General features: G+C 38.8%; 1 protein-coding gene, 1 long non-coding RNA gene and 1 other non-coding gene across 3 annotated transcripts in view; 1 reads left to right on the forward strand and 2 right to left on the reverse strand.

The window, feature by feature from the left end:
• The window catches only part of Agmo (alkylglycerol monooxygenase), a 343,612-nt gene that overhangs the window by 301,975 nt on the left and 29,149 nt on the right, over positions 1–12,488 (forward strand).
• The window catches only part of LOC148005205 (uncharacterized), an 88,425-nt gene that overhangs the window by 59,241 nt on the left and 16,696 nt on the right, over positions 1–12,488 (reverse strand). The window lies entirely within an intron of this gene.
• LOC148005206 (U6 spliceosomal RNA) lies at positions 4,304–4,410 on the reverse strand. Its single transcript, XR_015623573.1, has one exon. It is a non-coding gene; the product is annotated as a U6 spliceosomal RNA (small nuclear RNA).

The raw sequence follows: 12,488 nt of genomic DNA on the forward strand, positions 1-12,488 counted from the left end.
ATCATTCCTAGTAGTAACCTGACTACCAGCCCAAGAGGACTACAAAATGGAGGACCCTATTTTCTTAAGATTCACATTTCTTTTTTTTTTTTTTTTTTTTATTTATTTATTTTTTATTAACTTGAGTATTTCTTATATACATTTCGAGTGTTATTCCCTTTCCCGGTTTCCGGGCAAACATCCCCCTCCACCCTCCCCTTCCTTATGGGTGTTCCCCTCGCAACCCTCCCACCATTGCCGCCCTCCCCCCATAGACTAGTTCACTGGGGGTTCAGTCTTAGCAGGACCCAGGGCTTCCCCTTCCACTGGTGCTCTTACTAGGATATTCATTGCTACCTATGGGGTCAGAGTCCAGGGTCAGTCCATGTATAGTCTTTAGGTAGTGGCTTAGTCCCTGGAAGCTCTGGTTGCTTGGCATTGTTGTACTTTTGGGGTCTCGAGCCCCTTCAAGCTCTTCCAGTTCTTTCTCTGATTCCTTCAATAGGGGACCTATTCTCAGTTCAGTGGTTTGCTGCTGGCATTCGCCTCTGTATTTGCTGTATTCTGGCTGTGTCTCTCAGGAGCGATCTACATCCGGCTCCTGTCGGTCTGCACTTCTTTGCTTCATCCATCTAGTCCAATTGGGTGGCTGTATATGTATGGGCCACATGTGGGACAGGCTCTGAATGGGTGTTCCTTCAGTCTCTGTTTTAATCTTTGCCTCTCCCTTCCCTGCCAAGGGTATTCTTTTTCCTCATTTAAAGAAGGAGTGAAGCATTCACATTTTGATCATCCGTCTTGAGTTTCGTTTGTTCTAGGGATCTAGGGTAATTCAAGCATTTGGGCTAATAGCCACTTATCAATGAGTGCATACCATGTATGTCTTTCTGTGATTGGGTTAGTTCACTCAGGATGATATTTTCCAGTTCCAACCATTTGCCTACGAATTTCATAAACTCGTTGTTTTTGATAGCTGAGTAGTATTCCATTGTGTAGATGTACCACATTTTCTGTATCCATTCCTCTGTTGAAGGGCATCTGGGTTCTTTCCATTTTCTGGCTATTATAAATAAGGCTGCGATGAACATAGTGGAGCACGTGTCTCTTTTATATGTTGAGGCATCTTTTGGGTATATGCCCAAGAGAGGTATAGCTGGATCCTCAGGCAGTTCAATGTCCAATTTTCTGAGGAACCTCCAGACTGATTTCCAGAATGGTTTTACCAGTCTGCAATCCCACCAACAATGGAGGAGTGTTCCTCTTTCTCCACAACCTCGCCAGCATCTGCTGTCACCTGAGTTTTTGATCTTAGCCAAGCGCACTGGTGTGAGGTGAAATCTCAGGGTTGTTTTGATTTGCATTTCCCTTATGACTAAAGATGTTGAACATTTCTTTAGGTGTTTCTCAGCCATTCGGCATTCCTCAGCTGTGAATTCTTTGTTTAGCTCTGAACCCCATTTTTTAATAGGGTTATTTGTTTCCCTGCGGTCTAACTTCTTGAGTTCTTTGTATATTTTGGATATAAGGCCTCTATCTGTTGTAGGGTTGGTAAAGATCTTTTCCCAATCTGTTGGTTGCCGTTTTGTCCTAACCACAGTGTCCTTTGCCTTACAGAAGCTTTGCAGTTTTATGAGATCCCATTTGTCAATTCTTGATCTTAGAGCATAAGCCATTGGTGTTTTGTTCAGGAAGTTTTTTCCAGTGCCCATGTGTTCCAGATGCTTCCCTAGTTTTTCTTCTATTAGTTTGAGTGTGTCTGGTTTGATGTGGAGGTCCTTGATCCACTTCGACTTAAGCTTTGTACAGGGTGATAAGCATGGATCGATCTGCATTCTTCTACATGTTGCCCTCCAGTTGAACCAGCACCATTTGCTGAAAATGCTATCTTTTTTCCATTGGATGGTTTTGGCTCCTTTGTCAAAAATCAAGTGACCATAGGTGTGTGGGTTCATTTCTGGGTCTTCAATTCTATTCCATTGGTCTATCTGTCTGTCTCTGTACCAATACCATGCAGTTTTTATCACTATTGCTCTGTAATACTGCTTGAGTTCAGGGATAGTGATTCCCCCTGAAGTCCTTTTATTGTTGAGGATAGCTTTAGCTATCCTGGGTTTTTTGTTATTCCAGATGAATTTGCAAATTGTTCTGTCTAACTCTTTGAAGAATTGGATTGGTATTTTGATGGGGATTGCATTGAATCTGTAGATTGCTTTTGGTAAAATGGCCATTTTTACTATATTAATCCTGCCAATCCATGAGCATGGGAGATCTTTCCATCTTCTGAGGTCTTCTTCAATTTCTTTCTTCAGTGTCTTGAAGTTCTTATTGTACAGATCTTTTACTTGCTTGGTTAAAGTCACACCGAGGTACTTTATATTATTTGGGTCTATTATGAAGGGTGTCGTTTCCCTAATTTCTTTCTCGGCTTGTTTCTCTTTTGTATAGAGGAAGGCAACTGATTTATTTGAGTTAATTTTATACCCAGCCACTTTGCTGAAGTTGTTTATCAGCTTTAGTAGTTCTCTGGTGGAACTTTTGGGATCACTTAAATATACTATCATATCATCTGCAAATAGTGATATTTTGACCTCTTCTTTTCCGATCTGTATCCCTTTGATCTCCTTTTGTTGTCTGATTGCTCTGGCTAGAACTTCAAGAACTATATTGAATAAGTAGGGAGAGAGTGGGCAGCCTTGTCTAGTCCCTGATTTTAGTGGGATTGCTTCAAGTTTCTCTCCATTTAGTTTAATGTTAGCAACTGGTTTGCTGTATATGGCTTTTACTATGTTTAGGTATGGGCCTTGAATTCCTATTCTTTCCAGGACTTTTATCATGAAGGGGTGTTGAATTTTGTCAAATGCTTTCTCAGCATCTAATGAAATGATCATGTGGTTCTGTTCTTTCAGTTTGTTTATATAATGGATCACGTTGATGGTTTTCCGTATATTAAACCATCCCTGCATGCCTGGGATGAAGCCTACTTGATCATGGTGGATGATTGTTTTGATGTGCTCTTGAATTCGGTTTGCCAGAATTTTATTGAGTATTTTTGCGTCGATATTCATAAGGGAAATTGTTCTGAAGTTCTCTTTCTTTGTTGTGTCTTTGTGTGGTTTAGGTATAAGAGTAATTGTAGATTCGTAGAAGGAATTCGGTAGGGCTCCATCTGTTTCAATTTTGTGGAATAGTTTGGATAATATTGGTATGAGGTCTTCTATGAAGGTTTGATAGAATTCTGCACTAAACCCATCTGGACCTGGGCTCTTTTTGGTTGGGAGACCTTTAATGACTGCTTCTATTTCCTTAGGAGTTATGGGGTTGTTTAACTGGTTTATCTGTTCCTGATTTAACTTTGATACCTGGTATCTGTCTAGGAAATAGTCCATTTCCTGAAGATTTTCAAATTTTGTTGAATATAGGTTTTTATAGTAAGATCTGATGATTTTTTGAATTTCCTCTGAATCTGTAGTTATGTCTCCCTTTTCATTTCTGATTTTGTTAATTTGGACGCACTCTCTGTGTCCTCTCGTTAGTCTGGCTAAGGGTTTATCTATCTTGTTGATTTTCTCAAAGAACCAACTTTTGGTCCTGTTGATTCTTTCTATGGTCCTTTTTGTTTCTACTTGGTTGATTTCAGCTCTGAGTTTGATTATTTCCTGCCTTCTACTCCTCCTGGGTGTATTTGCTTCTGTTTGTTCTAGAGCTTTTAGGTGTGCTGTCAAGCTGCTGACATATGCTCTTTCCTGTTTCTTTCTGCAGGCACTCAGCGCTATGAGTTTTCCTCTTAGCACAGCTTTCATTGTGTCCCATAAGTTTGAGTATGTTGTATCTTCATTTTCATTAAATTCTAAAAAGTTTTTAATTTCTTTCTTTATTTCTTCCTTGACCAGGTTATCATTGAGTAGAGCATTGTTCAATTTCCACGTATATGTGGGCATTCTTCCCTTATTGTTATTGAAGACCAGTTTTAGGCCGTGGTGGTCCGATAGCACGCATGGTATTATTTCTATCTTTCTGTACCTGTTGAGGCCCGTTTTTTGACCAATTATATGGTCAATTTTGGAGAAAGTACCATGAGGAGCTGAGAAGAAGGTATATCCTTTTGCTTTAGGATAGAATGTTCTATAAATATCCGTTAAGTCCATTTGGCTCATGACTTCTCTTAGTCTGTCGACATCACTGTTTAATTTCTGTTTCCATGATCTGTCCATTGATGAGAGTGGGGTGTTGAAATCTCCCACTATTATTGTGTGAGGTGCAATGTGTGTTTTGAGCTTTAGTAAGGTTTCTTTTACGTATGTAGGTGCCCTTGTATTTGGGGCATAAAAATATGGAACGCTTCACGAATTTGCGTGTCATCCTTGCGCAGGGGCCATGCTAATCTTCTCTGTATCGTTCCAATTTTAGTATATGTGCTGCCGAAGCGAGCACAAGATTCACATTTCTAAAGATGTTTCCTGAGTCCCAAGAAAAGAAGTGAAGGAAATTACTTTAAAATTGGTAAAGTAAAAGACGATGATTATGTATTTTAAACATGAATACCATAAAAGAGAAAAAGTAGAAAGGAAGCCAGTGTTTATATTCAGGAATAAAAGTCTGTCTATAGTTTGGAGAAGGGAGAGGACCAATCATACTCATTGTCTCCGTAAATGTCTCTAAAAATAATCTAAGTGTGTATAACTCTCATCTATAGTACAGTGATAGGTATTTTATGCCTGCTATGGAAATTTTCATCCTAACTTTGGTCCTGATGTCATTATGGAAGCATATATGTGTCTCTTCTCTTGACCTACCTTCGCAAAGAAACTTTAAATTTTGTGGTTTCTTGGGAGAAGAAAGTACATGGTTCTTGATATGCAAGGGAAAAGCCACCTTTGTCTAACCTGTATATTACCTGTTTCCATGAATATAATAAGATGCCAAAGGCTGTTTAACTTTATAAAGACAAGATGTTTCTTTAACTCAAACTTTTCTCAGTTAGTTTAGCATAGATCAACTGGCTCTTGTGAAAACACATGCAACTACGTCACAATTTTGCCACAGTGACAGAAGCACATGCAGTAGAGAAATCACTTCACAAAACTGAAAGCTAGAGTGATTTCAGGATTGGGCTCAGGAGTCCGTAAATTCTTTCTCTCAAAATCTCACTCAGAGATCCACAAAAACGACCTTACTGCTTTCCACAAGTGCAGACTTTTTACTGACCTGAAGAAATCCTGCTTTATGATTCTACAACCTTATGTCATTAGAGGAGGGCCAAGACTCCACCATTAGAAACTTTGGGAGTAACCATAACATAACCCAGGTAAATGCATTAGATTGATATGATCCAGAATTGCACATGAAGTCTAACGCTATCTATTCTTTCACTTTTTAACATTGAAAAGAACACAGGAAAATGTAAATACAACATGCGTCCCTAAACTCCTTTCTCTCCTTCATGCTGCTTTCATCTGTTATGATGGAAAGGTCTTTGAAGACACTGCAACATGCCTGATGCTCCACAGAAGAAAGAACACCCAGCATGGTAGACATAATTTTTCCACCCACAGGTTCTGGATTTCAGCTGCTGCTGCTGCTTCTGGAAGCTACTTGTTGTCTGGCCACTGTCTGGTGTGAATATGTGGAGACAGAATTGGCAACCAATTAAACTTGGGATAAATTCTAAGTTACAAGGAGAGTTTAAGGTTGACAACATGGTGCTGATAAAAAAGAGAGGTGTTCAAAGGGACCGTCTTTGTTTTAATGATGGGTCAATCTTTTTTAATTGTTTTCATTTTCAGATTATAATATAATTATATTATTTTCCCTTCTGTCATCTCTCCAAACCTTCCCATATGCTCCTTCTTTCTCTCTTTCAAATGCAGTCTCTTTTTTTACATTAACTATTGTTTTGTGAGCATATGTTTGTCTGTACACATTATATATTCCTTGATATAACCTTCTCAGACAATATTATGGTACTTGTATGTATCTTTTTCAGGGCTTACCATTTGGTTTTAGATAATTAATTGTGTCTTTCATTGATGAAGATTATTTGTCCAGCTCTTAACATTCCTTAGTTACCTGTAATTCTTTATATAAGGATACATGGGGTTATTGTTTTCCCCTCCCTCAATCCATTTTGTCGTGGCTATTGTCATTCTTCAGTTCGTGCTTAGGTTAGCAAGTTGGTGAGAATTTATAGGTGTACAAATGAAGTCACTTTCCGAAGCAGTAGCTGAAATCCAGAGCCTGTAGGTAGAAAAATGTCTATCACCCTGGTTACTAGGAGACACAGTCACGAAGCAAACTCCCTGATCCCTTTGCTTTTTTTTTTTTTTTTTTTGGTTCTTTTTTTCGGAGCTGGGGACCGAACCCAGGGCCTTGTGCTTCCTAGGCAAGCGCTCTACTCCCTTTGCTTTTAACAACATGGACTGACCCTGGTCTCCAACTGCATAGGTAGCAATGAATAGCTGAGTAAGGGCACCAGTGGAAGGGGAAGCCCTTGGTCCTGCCAAGACTGAACCCCTGTGAACGGGATTCTTGGGGGGAGGGCAGTAATGGGGGGAGGATGGGGAGGGGAACACCCCTAGAGAAGGGGAGGGGGAGTGGTTAGGGAGATGTTGGCCTGGAAACTGGGAAAGGGAATAACATTTGAAATGTGAATAAGAAATACCCAATTTAATAAAGATGGAAAAAAAGAAAAAACCTACTAAAATAGAAGAACATTTTTTAATTAAAAATATATAGTGATGAATAGGAAAAAAAAAGAATCTTTCTGTTCTTCTACTATGTTTCCTGAGTCTTATATGTGGGAGTTGTTTTGTAAATGTATATATGGGGACTGGGATACCCCTTTTCCTTTTGATTGGTTGTGATTTTCTGTAATGATTTCTGTATGTTGCAAAGAGTATTACTTGATGATAAGGGTGAGGACCACACCTAACTTTGAGCATAAGATGTATTTAGAATTAAGTTATGGGATACGCTGTTTAGTAAAGTGGTGTTTGTCTCCAAGATCCATAACTACAATAGCTTTGAATAGTGGGCTCGGTTTCTGGTACCAAACATGACTCCTCTCTTGCTGAACAGGTCTTATGTCCAACTATAAACAGTCGGTTATCACCAAGGCATGGCAGTTCCTACTGTATCTTTAGGGTTATTGTTCTATTCGGGACATTGTTCTAGTTTCTAAATAGCATTGAGCGAGGGTTTATTAATATCATAGTTGAGTAAGACTGTGGTTTGCTTCCACTCCTGGAAGCTCGTATGGTGTCTTCTGGTACTGTGAAAGCTAGCCCTCATGGAAAAAGTTTTCAGATTAATTCCAGCACAGAGGCTTCTGATCCAATGTCTGAAATGCATGATGTCTTAAGTACCTTCCACCCCTTGGGGAGCAATCAACGGCAATACTAACAGTCTAGAAAGTTTGGAAAGTCTTTTGAAAAGCCTCACCAACAGCTTAAAAACAGGATTCTCTTGCCTGGTATTTGAGTTTTTTTCCTTAGATGATCTTTGGCTTTGCAAAAGAACATTACTAGCCCACATGAGAAAATTTCAGCTTCTGTATTCATGGACACTCTTGCCTGTACCACAGGCTTTTCATTTTTAGGCAGAATCCTTATAATATGATTCCATATGACTTTTCAAATATCTCTATTGTTATTCTATTTTCCCTCCCTTTGTATTTATCACCTGCTCTCCCCGACCTAAGTAGAGCCACGCAATTTTTCACTATTTTCAAGTCAGATTTTTACTGACTCTCAATACTCATATTTGCATATTTTCTATTATGTATATGGTCATTTCTTATTTAACTGAATTTTAGATGGAAGCTATACTTACTCTCTTCTGTTTAGTTCCCTTGTAATTAGTCATAGTATTTACAGGTTTTTTTTTAAAAAAGAGCATTTTATTGATGAAACAGAAAGTGGCATGTAAGTTTGAGGCACATAAAATGTTCCAGGCTAACATTTCCCCATGAACTCTTAAATAGAGTCACATTTTTTAATTTTTTTTGACACATTGTCTAGTAGATAATAGTACAGCAAGAACTCTAAAGTTCATTAGCCTCAAATTACAGATCTTTAGCCCATAACTTCCTTGTTTTTCACGTTGTTGAACCTTTTAATTATATCCTCTATGGCTGTCTTCTTTAAGATGCTGAATTACACAATTTGGTCCTGGAATCAATTAGCTTCTTGTTACATATTTCTTATCCATGTCAAAGCTAGGTTCTTAAAACAGCATTTTTCACTCCTGATGTCTAGGCAGATACATCAAGACCAGAATCTCCATCTTCTTCTGCCCATACCTGTCAACAACTGTTTCCTTTGGACCAATACAATAATTTGTCAATAAGCATGTAAGCCTTATAGGCTCTTATTCAAATTTCAAAATACAGAATAAAGTCCGATTTTTTAACCAGAATAAAATATACTTTTTAATAAGGTCTTACTACATAAAATTCTGTCACAATTTTCTGGATAGAATATTTTTTCATACCAACTCTATTATTAATAATAATTATTACTAATTATTATTATTATTATTTAATCTGTTTTTAGAGTCCAGTCATTATCCCCCTACCTGGTCTGCACTCTGACTGTTCTTCATCCCATTCCTCCCCTCTCATCTGCAAGAGGATGTCTCCACCTCTCCACCCCACCCTGCCCCCAACTTCACCAGATCTCTCTACTACCTGGGGCCTCAAGTCTCTCAAGGGTTAAGTGCATCTTCTCTCATCCCTGAGGCCAGACTAGGCAGTTCTCTGCTCTATATGTATCTGGGGCCTCATATCAGCTAGTGTATGCTGCCTGGTTTGTAGCACAGTGTCTGAAAGATCTTGAGAGTCCAGGTTAGTTGAGACTGCTGGTCTTCCTATGGGGTTGCCCTAGATCTCACTAAAAAACTTTAGAATTATTGCTTCCTCTACAAAAATCATTGCAATGACTTTAAAGCTTTAAATGCTGGTAATATTTTCCAGGATACAGTCTAAATCCCTGAGGAATGTCCATGTTTCTTAGGACAAATGCTGCTGTATCATTTCCCTTCCTTAAACTTCTATGCAGTGGAAGGCTGTCATGAAGTTGCTATTATAGTAATAACCACATCTTCCGAGTAATAACTACATCTCTAATGTTTTCCCTGTAGAGCAAAAAGGGAAGATAATTTTAGCACAAACTTTCTTTTCGATTCTCTGACTTATCTTAAAAAGAAAATAAAAATCAAAAAATCATGCAGATTTTGATTTCTGACACAGCACCACCTTGTTGACTAATTTGTTCCAAGAAAATGGTGGTTTAAGTTAAGTCCCAAAGGGAATTACTTACTTCTATGAAAAGAGAGACAAATTGACAAAAAGCCACTAGGTGTGGTTTCCGGATATTCCAACTATGTGTCCCTAGGGGTCTATGGTATTGGTGGTTATTGTAATTCCAACCACTATTTCCCCTTTAGGGCCTATGTTCCAAGAAAAAGATTAATTTAGTCTCCAGGAAAACAAAACAAAACAACTTCGTTTTTACTCAAGGTCCTACTAAGGAAACCGCCCATCTCCAATGCTTATTCTAGGTGTCTGTGAACAGCAACATGAAATTGTGATCTTCCAAAGGAAACACCCTCACTAGTGTGTATGTGGAAGAAAGAGCTCTGCTAAACTCAAGATTTATGGTAATTCCTTGCTGGCTAGTACAAAGAAAGTCAACTGCATTTAGTTAATCTCTTCCTGTTTATTTAAGGAACAAGCATTCTTTCCACATTTGCACAGCGTAATTCCTCAGAATTTTGCCAATATCAGAGAAAGAGACTTTGGTCTTCTAGTGAAGACTCAGTGAAGAAGATAAATTTTACAATAGACTGAGAGTGATTTTTACAAATGTGCACAGACGGTAGAATGTAAGAGAGAAGTGAAGTTTTGTACTGATCAACTCACACAGTCTGGGTGAGAATCTCCCAGGAAACTCTCCTTGGCAGGTCTGTAAATCCATAGGAAATACCAGTCAATCAATTAAGATGACATTGGTAGCAAACGGCCAGACCAGCTACAGAGAACTGTAGTGGTTCTGTATAACTAAACTATAGGATAAGAGTGGGAGATAGAACAGATTCAATTGGAGAAATAGGCAGGGGCCAGATAATGAAGCTTTATATCATAAATTAGAGGTCAGCAACTTGTGATCTAAGAATTATACAAAAATTACAAAAGTGTAATTTGGACACACCAGTGACATGAAATTCAATGTTTAGTGTACAAGAAAGGTTCCTGGCACACAAAGTCTGTCATTCACTCATGGACATGGATCGCCTTGGGTATGTCTGTACTACTGTGGACCGTTCATTCGCTTCAGCAAAACTCAGCACCTTCTTTATCTGGTACTTTCCAGAGAATGTTTGCTAACTCATGCCATAGACCAAATTTTTAGGAGTTTACAGTATTAGAAGAGAAAACAAAAACCCTTGATACTCTTTATCTGAGAGAGTATGTTGGTAATTAAAGTTTTTATGTAATCTCTTCTTGTTTGCCAATTTCTGGAAATGATTTATGTGTGGGCATGATTGATGAGAAACCGACAGTGATGATTTCGTACCTTCACTATACAATGAAGTTGAGGACGGTATGAGAAAAATCTACCCTTGGGAGGAATGGTGTTCACACAGAAGAAAGTCATGGGACTCTTTCAATCAGCTCTATGTCCTTTGAGGAAGGCAGAAGAAATTTCAAACTAGACAATTCCAATTTTGCTTAACCTGATGAACATACATTTTTAGTGATAGAAAAAGTTAAGTGGATAAAAAGATTTCATTTAATCCTCTTTCCAGAATTTTGCAGTTGTGATGAAATTTTAGGAGCTTCCTTTTGACCACTCCATGTTCCACATAGTTTATCTTCCTCATAGTATATTTTATCAGAACTCTTTCAACTGTCCCTAACTGGACATGATAGCAGATGTGTGGGCTAATTATCTTTTAGCTCCTATGGCCATTTTGGTCCTTGCCTTACTTCCACATTAGAGAGTCAACTCAGTAAACCATACTGAGTCTTTGTAAATCTGTCTTCTACTTTCTGGGCCACAGATAATAGTGGAGCCTTGAGGTCCTCCAGTCTACGCAGTGAGTTTACTGTGTGTACTATTGTAGTTGTTCATGTCTAACTTTTCCTCTGTTTTCTGTTGGCTGCTATATTTTGCCATAACATTTTATTATATAAAACCGTTTGGCTAACATCATCGTCATTGGGCCCTGGGAGCCTCTCCCATCTTGGGCATCTGGGACTATCTAGTGGTTCCTACAATTCCCCACCCACTACTGCTCCTTATTTCTATTCATTCCCCTGGCTCTCGGGACTTCTCTCCTTTCTTTTCCCATTCCTGGTTTTGCCTCCCTCTTTTATTCCTTCCTGTCCACTCTCCTACACATGTCCCTCCCTACCTCTGCCTCCTGTGATTATTTGTGTTTCCATTCTAATTGAGCTTGAAGCCTCCACACTTTGGCCTTCCTTCCTGTTATGCTGCATATGGTCTGTGAATTGTATCCATGTATTCTGAGCTTTTGGGCGAATACCTACTTATCAGTGAGTACTTACCATGTATATTCTTTTGGATCTGGGTTACCTCACTCAGGATATTATTTTTCTAGTTTCATCTATTTGCCTACAAAGTTCGTGAAGTCATTATTTTTAATAGCTGAGTAGTATTCCAATGAGTAAATGTACCACATTTTTTATATTCATTCTTCTGTTGAAGGACATCTAGGTTCTTTCCAGCTTCTGGCTATTATAAATAATGCTGCTGTGACCATAATGGAGCATGTGTCCTTGCTATATGTTGGAGCATCTTTTGGGTATATGCCCAGGAGTGGTACAGCTGGGTTTTAAGGTAGAACTCTTTTCAATTCTCTGAGGAACTATTGGATCGATTTACAAAGTGGTCGTACCAGCTTGCAATCTCACTAGCAACTGAGAGGAGGGTTCCTCTTTCTTCGCATCCTCAGCAGCATCTGCTGTTTCCTGAGATTTTGATCTTAGACTTTCTGATTGGTATGAGGTGGAATTTGAGTCATTTTGACTTGCATTTCACTGATCACTAAAGAGTTGACCGTTTCTTCAGGTGCCTCTTAGTCATTTGACATTGCTCAGTTGAGAACTCTTTCTTTAGCTCTGTAACCCGTTTTTAATTGGATTGTTTGGTTTTCTAGAGTCTAATTTCTCTAATTCTTAATACATTTTGGATATTCGCCTTCTATTAGATATAGGGCTGATAATAGTCCTTTCCTAATCTGTAGGTTGCCATTTTGAATACCCAACAGCAGGAAGACGGAACCTGAGGTGACCATGTAGATAGACATGGTCCCCATGATGTGATGGGGCCACCCACCCATCTCAACATTTTTAACCCAGAACTGTCTCTGTCTAAAAGAAGTCCAAGGACAAAAATTGAGGAGAGGCTGAATGAAAGGCCATCCAGAGACTGACCTCTCCACCATGTGATTCCAGTTTTAGCATCAAAATCCCAAGTGACAAGCCAACC

Source organism: Rattus norvegicus, chromosome 6 (genome assembly GCF_021556685.1).
Source record: "Rattus norvegicus strain SHRSP/BbbUtx chromosome 6, alternate assembly SHRSP_T2T, whole genome shotgun sequence".
NCBI classification, from domain to species: Eukaryota; Metazoa; Chordata; class Mammalia; order Rodentia; family Muridae; genus Rattus; species Rattus norvegicus.